The sequence below is a fragment of the Gadus chalcogrammus genome, unplaced genomic scaffold (assembly GCF_026213295.1).
Source record: "Gadus chalcogrammus isolate NIFS_2021 unplaced genomic scaffold, NIFS_Gcha_1.0 GACHA132, whole genome shotgun sequence".
Lineage (NCBI taxonomy): Eukaryota > Metazoa > Chordata > Actinopteri > Gadiformes > Gadidae > Gadus > Gadus chalcogrammus.
In genome coordinates, this window is record NW_026613567.1 from 37,319 (window position 1) to 47,874 (window position 10,556).

Here is a 10,556-nt window from a genome sequence, read left to right on the forward strand (position 1 = left end):
CGTTTTTAGCTGCTGGGTAGACTTTAGTCAACCTATCGCCGTTTTGTCGGTGAGCAACCATATTACCCGTGGGAAGTCTCGTTTTAATCGTGGCAATCTAAGCTTTCCAACGGTGTATGGCATTACTATATTCACCCAAGGGTTGTTGAAATAATAAGCTGATTAATGTGTGTTTTGTGACGATAGCTAGGCGCGGCTAACGACACTGTTTACAATAGTAAGGGCTACGTCGCATACCTGCAAACTTGTTGCTTTTCGGCGACAATCAACGTTTTCTTGGTCAATTTGATGTGGATATGTGTTAATATGGGTAAATGTGACTGTTGAGACAACAGCTGATGCGAGAGTAATTGTAACATGAAGCAATTTGGCGACCGTGTTAATCTCTTGACAATCTGGCGAGCTTGTTGTCCTAGGCTAATACACCAACAGCAGATTTCTGTATAATAAAGGGCTACATATTGTCAATCTAAATGATCTGCTTTTAGTTTTACTCATTTATTCATGTTTTACAGTACCAGATGGAACATGCCTACACATCAGTGCACCGTGTGCGACAAGACATTCGGTGAAAAGTCCAACCTGGCGAGTCATCTGAAGATCCATGCAGACGCCAGGGAGACCTTTACCTGTGATGTCTGCGGGAAGAGCTTGGCCACTAAACCATCGCTGGTCAGCCATCAACAGCTACACCAGTACCCCAACATCATTTTGTACCGGCTAGGAGAGGCCAGGCTGTACTGTACAGAGGCAGCAAGGTCTGTGGCAGAGGCCCGCAGCAGCACTGTTGTTGACCCTAAATGGCTGGATCTCAAGACAGCAGAGACCTTTGGAAAGGTCAGCTGGTCATCACGTTCGGGAAGCACGCCGGTCAGACCTTCAGGTGGCTTGTGGAGAATGATGTCGGCTGGCTGGTGTGGCTGCTGTTCCAGTACTGCCAGCAGGGAGAGCAGAACGAGCTGCTGAAGTGGCAGAAGGAGCGACTGCTCCGCCAGACCGGCCTCAGGTCCAGTACCGGCACATCCATCACCAGGCTGGAAAGAGACGTGGTGAGAAGCGGAGCTAAGTTGTCATAAGCACTTTGTTTCACCTGTTGGCTGTGGAAAGCAAATAGCACACACGTCATATCAATACTGATCACATGTGTATTTTATATTTCCAGATTATTTGTTGATGAGCCTGTGACTCCAGCGAACCGGCCCGTTCAGCCCACTGGGTTTGTCGTCCTCCACCCGGCTGAAGCCTGCTGCGCTCACCCCCATTCTGCCGAGGCCTCCTGCGCCCACCCACCTCCAGCCGAGGCCACCTGCTGCGTTGACCTACGGCCCACCCCCTGTGTCGGCAGCACCCATACTGCTGGTCCTCCCCGCACAGCCACAGGCCCCCTCCGTCCTGTTTCGTGGGCCATCCTGCAGCCAGAGCCTTGTCCCTCCTGCACCAACAGTGAAGACATTCATGCCTAACAAGTCCTCAAGGCCATGTGGGGCTTGCCACATGCCAAACTGTGGTGGACAGTGGAAGAGGTACAACCCTTTCAAGGACAAAGTGGCTGGAAGCATGCAGAAAATGTTTTCCTACTGTCCATCCACTAGGAAGTCCACTACCCCTGGCTTTTACAATGTGGTGTATGACAACTTTGAACACTTTAAGAGTGTCGTGGATGCAGAGTTGGACAGGAGGACTGTGTAAATACCTGGAAATGCGTGTGTGTATGTGTGTGTGTGTGTGTGTGTGTGTGTGTGTGTGTGTGTGTGTGAATAACTTACCTCTGTGATGCCACTGTTCCTGTGCCATCTGTAAGAGAGAGAAAGAGGCTTGTTTGTGTGTGTTTGTCTTTGTCTTTGTGTGTGTTTTTTAAAGTGCTTCATTAAGCACTATCTATTTATTTATATCGTTAAAAAAAAAGGCACTTTGCAGATTTACTTGAAGTTCTTTTGTTCGCTTTTTATTTATTATTATTTATATTGCTGTTAAAATTAACTTTGTAGTATCCATTCTGCTCTATGTTCAATATCGAGGCCAATCTTTTAAACCATAATCAGTTCCAATCTAACACAATCAGTTTACATACCCTTTAGTGGTTGTTCATGTTCAGATAATCTGTGTTTTTGTCATGCATGTTGTTTGTCTTTGTCAGCTTCATGTCTTTGTGATGTTTGTATGTATTTGTCTGCTTCAGTTTTAACAAAAGTTTGCTCAAGAAAACACAAAAGGGAGGAACAGCTTGAGCCTTTATTTGTTGATTGGTCACCCGAGTCTATGGATAATCATGTTCATTATTGCACTTTAGCCTGTACAAGCCAATTGTTGATTTGTATCTTAAGTACAAGTGTGTGTGTGTGTGTGTGTGTGTGTGTGTGTGTGTGTGTGTGTGTGTGTGTGTGTGTGTGTGTGTGTGTGTGTGTGTGTGTGTGTGTGTGTGTGTGTGTTCTTTAATTGTTGAGTGTTTTTTATTATTATTAATGTTATTTATATGTGCCTGTCCTTGTGATGTGTGTATGTCTGTCAGCTCCATGTTTAACTAAATGTTTGCAAATGGTAGTACATGTTTGTCTCTCGTCTCATGCTCTCGTGTTCTCGCCTGTAGATCTGTACCTAGTCGTGGTGGGCGAGCTTTTAACTAAAATGATCTTGTTTATTTGTGTTTATATGGATTGCCTTTTCAATGAAACACATTCTGGTTGAAAAATAAAAGTTGTAAAAGTATTTTGGAGTCTCAGTGTGCTTGGGTTTCAGAAGGGGTGGGGTATTGGAAAGAAAAAACACACCAAAGAAATTAGAAGTCCTTGTGTCTTCACTCCCGCAACCAGAGGTGTGAATACACCCCCACTGTGATGGCTGCACTCCCTGTGTGGTCAAAACAATGAGTTCTGTGAATGGCTCTTATTATTTTTCTTAATTCAGCCCAAAAATGTAACAATTTAACACTTTTCCACTTGATTGTATGAATCTCATCAGCTACATCCACTCAAAGTATGAAAATAATAAACAAAACATCCAGCAGACTAGTGGATTTTGATAATCTAGGCCTTGCACATGACATTTCTGAAAATAAAACCACCCACCAGTGGCCACCAGATGGAGCCGTCCGTTTTGATCCTCGATCCTTTTGGATCGATCCCAGTGTTGAGGGATAGGGACTTTGGGGGGTCATGAGCCATTCCCAGGCGGTCACCCATCCAAGTACTAACCAGGCCGGACCCTGCTTAGCCTCCGAGATCAGACGAGATCGGGCGTGCTCAGGGTGGTATCATTCATAGCTATTATTTCTTTAGAACAACATGATCAGGGGAGAGCGCGAACGCAGTCCCCCACTACCAGAAATTATGCAATCGAGATTCCCACATTTGGGGAATTCGCACGGGTCAGCAACAGCCTCAGTGCAATGGCTGAGCCTCGCTATGGGTGAACCACCTTCTTGATCATGGTATCTCCCTTGCCAGGTAAGTATGAGTTGTACACGTTCAGGTGGGCTGAACGATGCCCACGCGTGTTCCCCAGGAGAACGGTTGCAAAGCATTCGGAGATGTCTAGACTTTAATAAACACTGTAGACCACCGGTCACACGATGACAGGCGAATCTGAAATCAGCGTGATGGAAGCATAACGAAAGGAAACCTGGAGGTCCGAGTTATCGACACGCCACAGAAAGAATCCTTTTTTCTTTCTTAAACAACAGAATAGTGGTGGCGAGATGATGCCTCATGAAACGTCAAAGCCTCGCAGCCAGGTGAACCATCAAAGTGGTTCGACCTCGAAGCTTCAAATGAGTACGCTAGGGACAAGGAATGAAATTATGATGAAAGAAAGAGTTTCCTGTGATGATGTGATGTTTGCTTCGTACAACATCAAAACGTTTAAGAATTAAAGTCATTTCAGTGATACGTGTGAGTGTGCCGTTCATAAATATCTCCCGAGCTCATGGTAGAGAACAAATCATTTGACAAAGGTTTTAAGTCATCCCGGGCAAAATAGATTGTCTTATAACTACAGTAGCCTACTAATAATTGTAATAATAGAACTGCATGACTGTCTGAGAACGAGTGTGATTAATTACATAGCCATAAAAGTGATCTTGGAACTGGGTAGGGTCTTCTTTTTGTAGAAATGTGCCAATTGTGAACCCATATCGCGGAACAGCCCGAGATGAAGCCTCGAACGTCACGCGCCACGTCATTTCGCCTATGTGATACGGAGCTTCGCTGGGGGAGGAGCCGAGGTACTCGACACACGCCCCGATGCCTCGACGCAAACCATAACATCACTACAACAGAATATCGTTGGAGTAATTGTAAACAGTGCGTTTGTGAATTGTAAATGACACTTTATTGTCTACAGGCGGACGGGTGTACTCTCAGGAGGAGTTTAGTTTTGTTTTTCACAGTGAGAGAGGGGTGCACCGGTCCTGGAGTTACTGCAATACCAGGTCGATGCGTGGAGTGGACGGAGCAAGCCCCTTTTCCATCTCCCAGTTCGAAAAATCAATTTAATATATGGTCCCCGGGTAGGGGACGTATCAGATATTAAACTGATAAGAACAGATACTACACTTGATCTTAGCCAAAAGGCCGAGAAGCGATGCACACACATGCTCAGACCAAGAGGCTAGCTTCCCAGACACGTCGCTCCACTTGGCGGTTTAACAGACAACGACGAAACAAAAAAAAGACCAAGCAATCTGTGTGCGTGTTTGTGTGTCTGTGAAAGCTGGAGAAATAAACCGAGGTCGCTACATCTCTTTGCTGCTGCCTGCTGGCAGTCTCACTATTCCGTCTGCATGTTTCACAAATAGAGTTTGGAGCAGTGGAGGCTTATATGAGACTACAGGTGAAGCAGTGAGTGAACGAAATGTTGAATGTATTTTCTTTCTTTCTTTATTATTTATTATGTTACCTTTTTAAATTAGACCAGTACGTGAGTGCACTGAATTTCGTTGTACTTCTGTCCAATGACAAATAAATATATATCTATAACACCCGGAACTCTATTGCAGCCAATGAGCTCGAGTTGAAAAAGAAAATAGCTTACAGCACGTGGTATTCCCCGGTGAAGCAGTCAACGGAGGATTCACTCAGGTAAATTTTATCCCCTGCATCGTTTGCTAGTTAATAATTAGACATTTTTTTTTACGGTTTGTATTAAGCTGTTTCGATTTTGTAGAAAGAGAAAAGATTTCGACCGTGTCATAACGTGGTCGTTGTGTATAAAGGGAAGACGTAGAGGTTACGTTTTTAGCTGCTGGGTAGACTTTAGTCAACCTATCGCCGTTTTGTCGGTGAGCAACCATATTACCCGTGGGAAGTCTCGTTTTAATCGTGGCAATCTAAGCTTTCCAACGGTGTATGGCATTACTATATTCACCCAAGGGTTGTTGAAATAATAAGCTGATTAATGTGTGTTTTGTGACGATAGCTAGGCGCGGCTAACGACACTGTTTACAATAGTAAGGGCTACGTCGCATACCTGCAAACTTGTTGCTTTTCGGCGACAATCAACGTTTTCTTGGTCAATTTGATGTGGATATGTGTTAATATGGGTAAATGTGACTGTTGAGACAACAGCTGATGCGAGAGTAATTGTAACATGAAGCAATTTGGCGACCGTGTTAATCTCTTGACAATCTGGCGAGCTTGTTGTCCTAGGCTAATACACCAACAGCAGATTTCTGTATAATAAAGGGCTACATATTGTCAATCTAAATGATCTGCTTTTAGTTTTACTCATTTATTCATGTTTTACAGTACCAGATGGAACATGCCTACACATCAGTGCACCGTGTGCGACAAGACATTCGGTGAAAAGTCCAACCTGGCGAGTCATCTGAAGATCCATGCAGACGCCAGGGAGACCTTTACCTGTGATGTCTGCGGGAAGAGCTTGGCCACTAAACCATCGCTGGTCAGCCATCAACAGCTACACCAGTACCCCAACATCATTTTGTACCGGCTAGGAGAGGCCAGGCTGTACTGTACAGAGGCAGCAAGGTCTGTGGCAGAGGCCCGCAGCAGCACTGTTGTTGACCCTAAATGGCTGGATCTCAAGACAGCAGAGACCTTTGGAAAGGTCAGCTGGTCATCACGTTCGGGAAGCACGCCGGTCAGACCTTCAGGTGGCTTGTGGAGAATGATGTCGGCTGGCTGGTGTGGCTGCTGTTCCAGTACTGCCAGCAGGGAGAGCAGAACGAGCTGCTGAAGTGGCAGAAGGAGCGACTGCTCCGCCAGACCGGCCTCAGGTCCAGTACCGGCACATCCATCACCAGGCTGGAAAGAGACGTGGTGAGAAGCGGAGCTAAGTTGTCATAAGCACTTTGTTTCACCTGTTGGCTGTGGAAAGCAAATAGCACACACGTCATATCAATACTGATCACATGTGTATTTTATATTTCCAGATTATTTGTTGATGAGCCTGTGACTCCAGCGAACCGGCCCGTTCAGCCCACTGGGTTTGTCGTCCTCCACCCGGCTGAAGCCTGCTGCGCTCACCCCCATTCTGCCGAGGCCTCCTGCGCCCACCCACCTCCAGCCGAGGCCACCTGCTGCGTTGACCTACGGCCCACCCCCTGTGTCGGCAGCACCCATACTGCTGGTCCTCCCCGCACAGCCACAGGCCCCCTCCGTCCTGTTTCGTGGGCCATCCTGCAGCCAGAGCCTTGTCCCTCCTGCACCAACAGTGAAGACATTCATGCCTAACAAGTCCTCAAGGCCATGTGGGGCTTGCCACATGCCAAACTGTGGTGGACAGTGGAAGAGGTACAACCCTTTCAAGGACAAAGTGGCTGGAAGCATGCAGAAAATGTTTTCCTACTGTCCATCCACTAGGAAGTCCACTACCCCTGGCTTTTACAATGTGGTGTATGACAACTTTGAACACTTTAAGAGTGTCGTGGATGCAGAGTTGGACAGGAGGACTGTGTAAATACCTGGAAATGCGTGTGTGTATGTGTGTGTGTGTGTGTGTGTGTGTGTGTGTGTGTGTGTGTGTGTGTGTGAATAACTTACCTCTGTGATGCCACTGTTCCTGTGCCATCTGTAAGAGAGAGAAAGAGGCTTGTTTGTGTGTGTTTGTCTTTGTCTTTGTGTGTGTTTTTTAAAGTGCTTCATTAAGCACTATCTATTTATTTATATCGTTCAAAAAAAAGGCACTTTGCAGATTTACTTGAAGTTCTTTTGTTCGCTTTTTATTTATTATTATTTATATTGCTGTTAAAATTAACTTTGTAGTATCCATTCTGCTCTATGTTCAATATCGAGGCCAATCTTTTAAACCATAATCAGTTCCAATCTAACACAATCAGTTTACATACCCTTTAGTGGTTGTTCATGTTCAGATAATCTGTGTTTTTGTCATGCATGTTGTTTGTCTTTGTCAGCTTCATGTCTTTGTGATGTTTGTATGTATTTGTCTGCTTCAGTTTTAACAAAAGTTTGCTCAAGAAAACACAAAAGGGAGGAACAGCTTGAGCCTTTATTTGTTGATTGGTCACCCGAGTCTATGGATAATCATGTTCATTATTGCACTTTAGCCTGTACAAGCCAATTGTTGATTTGTATCTTAAGTACAAGTGTGTGTGTGTGTGTGTGTGTGTGTGTGTGTGTGTGTGTGTGTGTGTGTGTGTGTGTGTGTGTGTGTGTGTGTGTGTGTGTGTGTGTGTGTGTGTGTGTGTGTTCTTTAATTGTTGAGTGTTTTTTATTATTATTAATGTTATTTATATGTGCCTGTCCTTGTGATGTGTGTATGTCTGTCAGCTCCATGTTTAACTAAATGTTTGCAAATGGTAGTACATGTTTGTCTCTCGTCTCATGCTCTCGTGTTCTCGCCTGTAGATCTGTACCTAGTCGTGGTGGGCGAGCTTTTAACTAAAATGATCTTGTTTATTTGTGTTTATATGGATTGCCTTTTCAATGAAACACATTCTGGTTGAAAAATAAAAGTTGTAAAAGTATTTTGGAGTCTCAGTGTGCTTGGGTTTCAGAAGGGGTGGGGTATTGGAAAGAAAAAACACACCAAAGAAATTAGAAGTCCTTGTGTCTTCACTCCCGCAACCAGAGGTGTGAATACACCCCCACTGTGATGGCTGCACTCCCTGTGTGGTCAAAACAATGAGTTCTGTGAATGGCTCTTATTATTTTTCTTAATTCAGCCCAAAAATGTAACAATTTAACACTTTTCCACTTGATTGTATGAATCTCATCAGCTACATCCACTCAAAGTATGAAAATAATAAACAAAACATCCAGCAGACTAGTGGATTTTGATAATCTAGGCCTTGCACATGACATTTCTGAAAATAAAACCACCCACCAGTGGCCACCAGATGGAGCCGTCCGTTTTGATCCTCGATCCTTTTGGATCGATCCCAGTGTTGAGGGATAGGGACTTTGGGGGGTCATGAGCCATTCCCAGGCGGTCACCCATCCAAGTACTAACCAGGCCGGACCCTGCTTAGCCTCCGAGATCAGACGAGATCGGGCGTGCTCAGGGTGGTATCATTCATAGCTATTATTTCTTTAGAACAACATGATCAGGGGAGAGCGCGAACGCAGTCCCCCACTACCAGAAATTATGCAATCGAGATTCCCACATTTGGGGAATTCGCACGGGTCAGCAACAGCCTCAGTGCAATGGCTGAGCCTCGCTATGGGTGAACCACCTTCTTGATCATGGTATCTCCCTTGCCAGGTAAGTATGAGTTGTACACGTTCAGGTGGGCTGAACGATGCCCACGCGTGTTCCCCAGGAGAACGGTTGCAAAGCATTCGGAGATGTCTAGACTTTAATAAACACTGTAGACCACCGGTCACACGATGACAGGCGAATCTGAAATCAGCGTGATGGAAGCATAACGAAAGGAAACCTGGAGGTCCGAGTTATCGACACGCCACAGAAAGAATCCTTTTTTCTTTCTTAAACAACAGAATAGTGGTGGCGAGATGATGCCTCATGAAACGTCAAAGCCTCGCAGCCAGGTGAACCATCAAAGTGGTTCGACCTCGAAGCTTCAAATGAGTACGCTAGGGACAAGGAATGAAATTATGATGAAAGAAAGAGTTTCCTGTGATGATGTGATGTTTGCTTCGTACAACATCAAAACGTTTAAGAATTAAAGTCATTTCAGTGATACGTGTGAGTGTGCCGTTCATAAATATCTCCCGAGCTCATGGTAGAGAACAAATCATTTGACAAAGGTTTTAAGTCATCCCGGGCAAAATAGATTGTCTTATAACTACAGTAGCCTACTAATAATTGTAATAATAGAACTGCATGATGTCTGAGAACGAGTGTGATTAATTACATAGCCATAAAAGTGATCTTGGAACTGGGTAGGGTCTTCTTTTTGTAGAAATGTGCCAATTGTGAACCCATATCGCGGAACAGCCCGAGATGAAGCCTCGAACGTCACGCGCCACGTCATTTCGCCTATGTGATACGGAGCTTCGCTGGGGGAGGAGCCGAGGTACTCGACACACGCCCCGATGCCTCGACGCAAACCATAACATCACTACAACAGAATATCGTTGGAGTAATTGTAAACAGTGCGTTTGTGAATTGTAAATGACACTTTATTGTCTACAGGCGGACGGGTGTACTCTCAGGAGGAGTTTAGTTTTGTTTTTCACAGTGAGAGAGGGGTGCACCGGTCCTGGAGTTACTGCAATACCAGGTCGATGCGTGGAGTGGACGGAGCAAGCCCCTTTTCCATCTCCCAGTTCGAAAAATCAATTTAATATATGGTCCCCGGGTAGGGGACGTATCAGATATTAAACTGATAAGAACAGATACTACACTTGATCTTAGCCAAAAGGCCGAGAAGCGATGCACACACATGCTCAGACCAAGAGGCTAGCTTCCCAGACACGTCGCTCCACTTGGCGGTTTAACAGACAACGACGAAACAAAAAAAAGACCAAGCAATCTGTGTGCGTGTTTGTGTGTCTGTGAAAGCTGGAGAAATAAACCGAGGTCGCTACATCTCTTTGCTGCTGCCTGCTGGCAGTCTCACTATTCCGTCTGCATGTTTCACAAATAGAGTTTGGAGCAGTGGAGGCTTATATGAGACTACAGGTGAAGCAGTGAGTGAACGAAATGTTGAATGTATTTTCTTTCTTTATTTATTATTTATTATGTTACCTTTTTAAATTAGACCAGTACGTGAGTGCACTGAATTTCGTTGTACTTCTGTCCAATGACAAATAAATATATATCTATAACACCCGGAACTCTATTGCAGCCAATGAGCTCGAGTTGAAAAAGAAAATAGCTTACAGCACGTGGTATTCCCCGGTGAAGCAGTCAACGGAGGATTCACTCAGGTAAATTTTATCCCCTGCATCGTTTGCTAGTTAATAATTAGACATTTTTTTTTACGGTTTGTATTAAGCTGTTTCGATTTTGTAGAAAGAGAAAAGATTTCGACCGTGTCATAACGTGGTCGTTGTGTATAAAGGGAAGACGTAGAGGTTACGTTTTTAGCTGCTGGGTAGACTTTAGTCAACCTATCGCCGTTTTGTCGGTGAGCAACCATATTACCCGTGGGAAGTCTCGTTTTAATCGTGGCA

At 44.8% G+C, this 10,556-nt stretch overlaps 4 non-coding genes across 4 annotated transcripts; all 4 read right to left on the minus strand.

Annotated features, from left to right (window-relative positions):
- Window positions 1–3,286: 3,286 nt before the first annotated feature.
- Window positions 3,287–3,451, minus strand: LOC130378979 (U1 spliceosomal RNA). Its single transcript, XR_008895043.1, has one exon. It is a non-coding gene; the product is annotated as a U1 spliceosomal RNA (small nuclear RNA).
- A 938-nt stretch (window positions 3,452–4,389) lies between these two features.
- On the minus strand, window positions 4,390–4,580 carry LOC130378986 (U2 spliceosomal RNA). Its single transcript, XR_008895049.1, has one exon. It is a non-coding gene; the product is annotated as a U2 spliceosomal RNA (small nuclear RNA).
- A 3,942-nt stretch (window positions 4,581–8,522) lies between these two features.
- LOC130378980 (U1 spliceosomal RNA) lies at window positions 8,523–8,687 on the minus strand. Its single transcript, XR_008895044.1, has one exon. It is a non-coding gene; the product is annotated as a U1 spliceosomal RNA (small nuclear RNA).
- A 937-nt stretch (window positions 8,688–9,624) lies between these two features.
- On the minus strand, window positions 9,625–9,815 carry LOC130378987 (U2 spliceosomal RNA). Its single transcript, XR_008895050.1, has one exon. It is a non-coding gene; the product is annotated as a U2 spliceosomal RNA (small nuclear RNA).
- Window positions 9,816–10,556: the final 741 nt, after the last annotated feature.